The sequence below is a fragment of the Oncorhynchus masou genome, chromosome 31 (genome assembly GCF_036934945.1).
Source record: "Oncorhynchus masou masou isolate Uvic2021 chromosome 31, UVic_Omas_1.1, whole genome shotgun sequence".
Classification (NCBI taxonomy): domain Eukaryota; kingdom Metazoa; phylum Chordata; class Actinopteri; order Salmoniformes; family Salmonidae; genus Oncorhynchus; species Oncorhynchus masou.
Window position 1 is genome coordinate 86380793 of NC_088242.1, and position 9498 is coordinate 86390290.

Below are 9498 nucleotides of genomic sequence, written 5' to 3' on the forward strand. Positions count from 1 at the left end.
TAGGTTTGGCTGCCTGAGGCGGTTCTCAATCAGAGTCAGGTGATTCTCGTTGTCTCTGATTGGGAACCGTATTTAGGTAGCCTGGGTTTCACTTTGTATTTCGTGGGTGATTGTTCCTGTCTCTGTGTTAGTGTTCACCAGACAGGCTGTATAGGTTTTTCACGTTCCATTTGTTGTTTTTGTATTTATAAGTTATTTCATGTATCGTCATTTGTTTCATTAAAGACATGAGTAACCAACATGCTGCATTTCGGTCCGACTTTCTTGCGACAAACGAAGAACGCCGTTACAGGTAGCCGGAAAGTAAAGCATTGCAGTAGTCTAACCTAGACGTGACAAAAGCATGGATGAATTTTTCTAAAAAAAATTCTTGGGACCTAAAACAAGCATCTCTGTTTTGTCCGAGTTTAAAAGTAGAAAGTTTGCAGCCATCCACTTCCTTATGTCTGAAACACAAATCCTATTCTACTTCTCTGTAAACAAATCACCAAAATACTTTCAGCATGCTTATAGAGAAGGGCACTCAGCATTTACTGCACTGATGATTGGTTGAAATAAATAGATAATAATACAATTGTGGGAGCTGTACTGTTAGATTTCAGTGCAGCCTTTGACATTACTGACCATAACCTGTTGTTGAGAACTTATGTGTTGTGGCTTTTCAACATTTGCCATATTGTGGATTCAGAGCTTTCTATCTAATAGAAAGAGAGTTTTCTTTAATGGAAGATTTTCTAATGTCAAACATATAAAGGGTGGTGTACCGCAGGGCAGTTCTTTAGGCCCTCTACTCTTTTCCATTTTTACCAATGACCTGTCACTGGCATTGAACCATATAATTTGTGTCCATGTATGCTGATGATTCAACCATATACACATCGAACTACAGCTTATGAAGTCACTGAAACCCTTAACAAAGAGTTGCAGTCTGCTTTGGAATAGTTGGCCAGTAATTAACTGTTCCTGAACATCTCTAAAACTAAGAGCATTGTATTTGGTCCAAAATTCTAGCCCTCAACTGAATCTGGTAATGAATGATGTCTCTGTTGAACAAGTTGATGAGACCAAATTACTTGGTGTTACTGTCGGTTCCGTTTTTCTGTTCTCCGTTTTATTTACTTAACAAATAAGGAACACTCAAAATGTGGACTTATAAATCATAATTTTTAAAAATCAAAATACAGCTGTAGACAGAATTCAAAGATCAAACATCACATATACAACTGATGTCTCTCACGAGTTCTGCCCTATACGAAAAGTCCCAAGATATTTTAGTAAGCACGAAGTCCAGCCCTGGTGATGTCACTGCATACTTCATTACCTGCTACTCATCAGACCAAGCCCATGCATACACAGCTATACAAACTTGCAAGAGAGATACAATAGTCCCAGTGTTTTCTAAAGCCTCAGCAGTAACTGTCCACTCCCCCAAGTTGATTTATAGAAGTATGTCTGACTAGCCTCTTATCTCTTTTACTCCCCTGCAGGGCTCTATGTTTATCAGCGAAGTGCTTTATCACAGACCCCATGCAATAGTTCACACATTTCTCAGACGATTTCTTTGTAAGAGGCAGAGACGTAGAAAAGACTGTGGAACAATTTTAAAACCTTATAATAAACATATATATATATTGTTAATCTGTAGTCTATGACCCTACAAATGTAGTGGGGGTCTTATAACCCTTCCCCTTATATTAATACAACATAAGCATAATCAATTATTATAATACATCAAACATTTGGTGCAGCCCCCAATATGGTGCAGACCCCAATTTGACCCCATCATTACCTTAGATTGTAAACTGTCATGGTCAAAACATAGATTCAATGGTTGTAAAGATGGGGAGAGGTCTGTCCGTAATACATAGATGATCTGCTTTCAAGTCCTGCAGGCTCTAGTTTTGTCTTATCTTGATTGTCCAGTCATGTGGCCGAGTGCTGCAAGTAAAGACCTAGTTAAGCTGCCACTGGCCCAGAACAGAGCAGCCCATCTTGCTCTTCATTTTAATCAGAGGGCTAATATAAATACTTTGCATGCCAGTCTCTCTTGGCTAAGGGTTGAAGAGAGACTGACTGCATCAATTCTTCTTTTTATGAGAAACATTGTGTTGAAAATTCAAAATCTTTTGCATAGTCAATTTACACACACATTTACCCCACCAGACATGCTACCAGAGGTCTTTTCACAGTCCCTAAATCCAGAACAAAGTCCAAGTGTACAGTATTATATACAGCCATTATTGCATGGAACTCCCTTCCATCTTATATTGCTCAAATGAACAACAAACCTGGTTTAAAAAAACAGATAAAGCAACAAGTCAAGGCACAACGCCTCTCCTCTATTTGACCTAGATAGTTTGTGTGTATGTATTGATATGTAGGCTATGTGTGCCGTTTTTAAATTGATGTAGTTATGTCCTTGAGCTGTTGTTGTCTCTGTTCTGTATTTTGTCATGTTTCATGTTTGTGTGGACCCCAGGAAGAGTAGCTCCTGCTTTCGCAACAGCTAATGGGGATCCTAACAAAATACCAAAAATACCAAATATCAAACACTTTTCCACTCAGCTTCTTCTCCTCTGTCCTGCTGGCATACTGTACTATCCATCACATATTGCTGGATATTTTTACTTACATAGCGAGCTGGTGGTGCATCAATTCCTTTGGTACAATCAATAGCATTATTCCAGTTAGAATATCCAGCTTGGGTGAAGGCCTTGTCTTTGTTAGCATTGGACCCAACACAGAACTTTCGACATGGGAAACAAAATGCTGCATCTGCAGTAACCGAGTATTCAAGCCACTCTATGAACCAGTTGCTATTTAATGAATCTTTTTGGACAGAACACCTGTGGCTAGGGTAGGATTCTAGGCTAATCTGGGCTGGCTCATCTTTTCCAAGATCAGTCCTGGCTGCACTTGTGGAAGGGTGGGTAGGCTCTGCACCTGTAGCTAGCTGTAGCTCAGCAGCATCATTGCTGCTGGACTCGGTGGTGGCCTCAGTGGATTGATGCTGTTGCTCATCGCTCTCCTCCTTTGATTGGGTACTTTGGTAAAGCCAATTTCCATCATAGCAGATTAGCTGGTTAGAGCTGGCTAAATAGGTTAATAACACTGAATGGTTTTTACAGCTACACTCTTAGAAAAAAGGATTCCAAAAGGTTGTTCGGTTGTCCCCACAGGAGAACCCTTTTTGTTTCCAGGTAAAATTATGTTGGGTTCCATGTAGAACTTTCTGTGAAAAGGGTTCTACCTGGAACCAAAAAGGGCTCAAATGGTTCTCATATGGGGACAGCCGAATATCCCTTATTGGTTCTAGATAGCATCTTTTTTTCTCAGAGTATAGCTAAGAAGCTAGCTACACTAGTGGTGGGACGTGAGCCAGAGTTGAGTGAAGCAGCTTCAACTGTAAACTTGAACCAAAATCAAAAATTACAGGCAGAAGAGTATCATGTTATTCACTTGGCCTACCACAGAGAGGAGAATAGATTTTTACCCACTCTTTATAGAAACCCAAGGAGCCATAACCTGTGGTGTAAAGTACTTAAGCAAAAATACTTTATACTACTTAAGTCGTTTTTGGGGGTATCTGTACTTTATTTTACTATTCATATTTTTGACTACTTTTACTTCACTACATTCCTTATGAAATTGTACTTTTTACTCCATGCATTTACCTTGACACCCAAAAGTTAAATTTTGAATGCTTAGCAGGTGTTGGAATCTGCTAAACTTTGAACATTGAGATATGAAATAAATGATAGAGACAAAGCCTTAGAAAGCATAGCATAGAAAGAGTTTGTAAAAAGCCAGAAGGCTTTGGAATGTGTTTGATGGAGGAGAGGAGAGCGATGTGTTGATATAGGGAAGACAGATGGATATCTGTGGGTCAGGAGGTGAGGGGTGAGGTCAGTTGCCCTTAAGGGAGTAATCAGGGTTGGTATCTGGTTACCTTCTTTCCTTTCCTTCTAAACTGTAAGGAGGAGTGTCTTAAGTTGGATGCATATAAACTGTGATGTCTGAAATGTTTTGCTGTCTGATTTCAGCTGTTCAGAACCTTTGGGAAAGATTAAACTTTGTTGGGCATACCTAGCCCACCGCTGGGCATACCTAACCCACCGCTGGGCATACCTAACCCACCGCTGGGTATACCTAACCCACCGCTGGTCATACCTAGCCCACCGCTGGGCATACCTAACCCACCGCTGGGCATACCTAACCCACCGCTGGGTATACCTAACCCACCGCTGGTCATACCTAGCCCACCGCTGGGCATACCTAACCCACCGCTGGGCATACCTAACCCACCGCTGGGTATACCTAACCCACCGCTGGTCATACCTAGCCCACCGCTGGGTATACCTAACCCACCGCTGGGCATACCTAACCCACCGCTGGGCATACCTAACCCACCGCTGGTCATACCTAACCCACCGCTGGTCATACCTAACCCACCGCTGGTCATACCTAACCCACCGCTGGTCATACCTAACCCACCGCTGGTCATACCTAACCCACCGCTGGTCATACCTAACCCACCGCTGATCATACCTAACCCACCGCTGGTCATACCTAACCCACCGCTGGTCATACCTAACCCACCGCTGGTCATACCTAACCCACCGCTGGTCATACCTAACCCACCGCTGGGCATACCTAACCCACCGCTGGTCATACCTAACCCACCGCTGGTCATACCTAACCCACCGCTGGTCATACCTAACCCACCGCTGGGCATACCTAACCCACCGCTGGGCATACCTAACCCACCGCTGGGCATACCTAACTCACCGCTGGGCATACCTAACCCACCGCTGGGCATACCTAACCGCCCCAGTGGCTTTCCATAGCCCCCCTACACAGAGCGTTGCGCGCACTATCTATTGTGCTGACACAGCAGAGATTCATATTGGCACAAAAAAGATAACACAGCAAAACAATGAAATAACACATGGAATCATGTAGTAACCAAAAGTGTTTTATATTTTAAATTCTTGATTACAGCACTTGTTGGCTGATTTTCCTTCACACGGCAGTCCAACTCATCTCATACCATCCTAATTGGTTTGAAGTCGGGTGATTGTGGAGGCCAGGTCATCTGATGCATCACTCCATCAATCTCCTTCCTAGTCACATAGCCCTACACAGCCTGGAGGTGTGGTGGGTTCTGTTGAAAAACAAATTATAGTCCCACTAAGCACAAACAAGATGGGATGGCTTATATCTGCAGAATGCTGTGGTAGCCATGCTGGTTAAGTGTGCCTTGAATTCTACATAAATCACGGACATTGTCACCAGCAAAGCACCCCCACACCATCACTCCTCCTCCTCTATGCTTCATGGTGGGAACCACACATGCAGAGATCATCCGTTCATCTACTCTGCGTCTCACAAAGACACGGCAGTTGGAGCCAAAAATCTCCAATTTGGTCTCATCAGACCAAAAGATAGATGTCCATTACTTATATTTCTTGGCGCAAGTAAGTCTTATTATTTGTGTCCTTTAGGAGAGGTTTCTTTGCAGCAATTCGACCATGAAGGCCTGATTCACGTAGTCTCCTCGGAACAGTTGATGTTGAGATGTGTCTGTTACTTGAACTCTGTGAAGCATTTATTTGGGCTGCAATTTCTAAGGTGCAGTTAAACTTATCCTCTGCCACAGCGGTAACTTTAGGTCTTCCTTTCCTGTGGCGGTCCTCATAAGAGCCAGTTTCAGTTTTTGAGACTTCACTTGAAGGAGCTGGAGGCAGCTAAAGCGGAGCGGCGACACTACGAGGAATTGGCTTGAGGTATCGTGCGCGAGAGGCAGCCCCAGAATTTTTTGGGGGGAAGGCACACGGGGAGATGGGCAAAGTCAGGTAGGAGACCTGAGCCAACTCCCCGTGCTTACCGTGGCGAGAGAGTGACTGGGCAGGCACCGTGTTATGCAATGAGGCGCACGGTGTCCCCGGTGCGCTACATCGCAGCTCCGCGAATCGGCCAGCCTAAAGTGGGCATCGAGCCAGGAGGGATGAAGCCGGCTCAGCGCATCTGGTCTCCAGTGCGTCTCCTCGGCCCGGGTTACATGGCACCAGCCCTATGCACGGTATCCCCGGTTCACCAGCACAGCCCAGTGCGGTCTGTTCCAACCCGCCTCACTTGCCGGGCTACAGGGGGTATCCAGCCAGGACAGGTTGTGCAGGCTCATTGTTCGAGACCTCCAGTGCGCCTTCACGGCCCAGTGCATCCGGTGCCTCGGCCAAGGAGGAGGCCTCCTATAGTTCTCCCCAGCCTGGTGGGCCCTGTGGCAGCCCCACGCACCAGGCTGTCTCTGTGTCTTCTCCCTCCAAAGTCTCCCTCCAGTCCGGATCCTCCAGAGCCGCCCGTCAGTCAGGAGCTGCCAGAGCCGCCCGTCAGTCAGGAGCTGCCAGAGCCGCCCGTCAGTCAGGAGCTGCCAGAGCCGCCCTTCACTCCGGAGCTCCCAGAGCCGCCCTTCACTCCGGCGCTGCCAGAGTCTCCCGCCTGTCCGGGCGCTGCCAGAGTCTCCCGCCTGTCCGGGCGATGCCAGAGTCTCCCGCCTGTCCGGGCGCTGCCAGAGTCTCCCGCCTGTCCGGGCGCTGCCAGAGTCTCCCGCCTGTCCGGGCGCTGCCAGAGTCTCCCGCCTGTCCGGGCGCTGCCAGAGCCTCCCGCCTGTCCGGGCGCTGCCAGAGCCTCCCGCCTGTCCGGGCGCTGCCAGAGCCTCCCGCCTGTCCGGGCGCTGCCAGAGCCTCCCGCCTGTCCGGGCGCTGCCAGAGCCTCCCGCCTGTCCGGGCGCTGCCAGAGCCTCCCGCCTGTCCGGGCGCTGCCAGAGTCTCCCGCCTGTCCGGGCGCTGCCAGAGTCTCCCGCCTGTCCGGGCGCTGCCAGAGTCTCCCGCCTGTCCGGGCGCTGCCAGAGTCTCCCGCCTGTCCGGGCGCTGCCAGAGTCTCCCGCCTATTCGGGGCCCGCTGTAAGGGTCCCCAGTCCGGAGTCAGCGGTGAGGGTCTCCGCTCCAAAGGGGCCACCTAAGTGGGCCAAGACTAAGGTAGAGTGGGGTCCACGTCCCGCGCCAGAGCCGCCACCGCGGACAAGTGTCCACCCAGACCCTCCCCTATGGGTTTAGGTTTGGGGGGGGGTACTGTCACGTCCTGACCTTAGTTCCTTTTTTATGTCTCTATTTTAGTTTGGTCAGGGCGTAACTTGGGGTGGGCATTCTATGTTTTGTTCTGTGTGTTATATTTCTATGTGTTTGGCCTGGAATGGTTCCCAATCAGAGGCAGCTGTCAATCGTTGTCTCTGATTGAGAACCATACTTAGGCAGCCTGTTTTCCCATTATGGGTTGTGGGTAGTTGTTTTCTGTGTCTGTGTTTTCACCATACAGAACTCGATTTTCATTTCTTTCCTTCACTTTGTTATTTTGTATTTTTTTGTGTTCTGGTATAATAAATTATCATGGACACTTACAATGCTGCATTTTGGTCCGATCCTTCCTACTCCTCATCAGACGAAGAAGAAGTTTGTTACACCATTACCTAAAAACATATAAATCATATAAATTTCTATTATATCAGTAACACGCCATAGTGTGTTGGCCCGTTATACAAAGTTCTAATCAATAGCCTGGACTGTGTTTTGTGTATCTTTTATCATCATTTTAGCTTTCTAGTAAATAAATAATCAACTAGAATTGGTGTGGTACGAACTCATTGGTGGGACCCGGGTTTGTGCAGATTCCCAGATTGTGCAACATTCAGAATGAGACTAGAGGAAATTGATTAATTAGCGACTGTTGTAAAATCAATATTCTGATATTCTTTGAGTTAATTTGGGAAAGAGAAACTCAATAAAACTAATTTCCCCATGGTACCACAGGTTAAGGAGTTAATAATTGCTTGATTAATTTAATCACGCAGTTAGAAACCTTTAATAATTAGATGAGCAACAGTCGTCACATTAATTAATACAACGTCGCGCCTCAAGGCACACCAGTTAATTGAAATGCATTCTATGAAGCTGGTTGAGAGAATGCCAAGAGTGTGTAAAGCTGTCATCAAGACAAAGGGTGACTACTTTGAAGAATCTCAAATATAGAATATATTTTGATTTGTTTAACACTTTTTTGGTTACTCCATGATTCCGTTTGTGTTATTTAATCGTTTTGAAGTCTTCACTATTATTCTACAATGTAGAAAATAGTAAAAATGAAGAAAAACCCTTGAATTGAGTAGGTGTGTCCAAACCTTGGACTGGTACTGTACTTAATTACCCCGTACCCCGACACAAAGACTCAGTACTGGTACCCTGTGTATGTAGCCAAGTTATCATTACTCATTGTGTATTTTTTATTACTTTCATTATTACGTGTTTTTCTTTTCTATTATTTCTATATTTTCTTTCTCTCTACATTGTTGGTCCGTAAGCATTGTTGGTAAGTAAGCATTTCCCTGTTAGTCTACACCTGTTGTTTACAAAGCATGTGACAATTAAAAATGTGTTTGATTTGATTTAGACTTTTCATTTTGAACCAATGTGGAATAGACATTGAATTGACATCTATGCTCAGTGAGGACTGTTATGAATACAGTTATCCTGTGAGTGTGTGTATCCTGTGTGTGTGTTTCTTTTCTCTCCTTCTCCCCTCTCAGGTGAAAATCATCACTCCCCAATCAGTCAACAATCAATCATCAATCAGAAGACACACCTCCTCCTATTTCCTAACCTATCACAGTTCCTTCCCCATGGTTTAAAAACCCCATCATTTGTTTGTTCTAAAGCTCAGCTCAATCTCTCTGTAAATGTCATGTCTGTAGATCCCTGTGTTTCACTCTCGCTTTGTGTCTTAACCTCTCTTTTGTTTAAGCACCTCATAGCACTTTGTCATCACCTGTGAGTATTGTTTTTGGTTATGGTGTTTGTGTTGATTGCTGGTGGGAAAAGGGGGAAACCAAGACAAGTTGCCCATGGGCATACACTACCCGTAGGTGAACTTTGTTAAATACACTAGTTAGAACTGGGCGGACCACCCACTGTATTTTTGGTTAGTTAGTTAGCTGTTGTTAAAGTAGGCTAGTCTAGCTTAGGGGTGTTTTTGAATACTTATTGTTTCTTTCCTTGGGTCCAGCTCAGCCCCTTTTCCTGCTCCCCCCATTACCGTGTGTTTATAAATAAACCTAGAGTTTGACGGTAGATTTCTGTTGTCGTGCTTATTTCGTTCACACTTTTACTTTGTCACAATAATAATTTGCATGAGTTATGTTACGGATCTCATTACCATCCCCCCCCTAGACTGTCGGGCCAAAAGGGATTCGTAACAAGGACTCTACATTGCACCATTGAATATCTTTCCAGCTATAGTAAAGTGTCTGTATTTTACTCAACTTTCTACTGGAATCATGCCAGCTCATGGAGAGTTGTAATATACACTCAGTGGACCGTTCACGAAAATGGTTAGCTCCTACAGACAGTAAGTCAATTGGTCGTGTCTTGCTATATAAAGCAGGCAGAC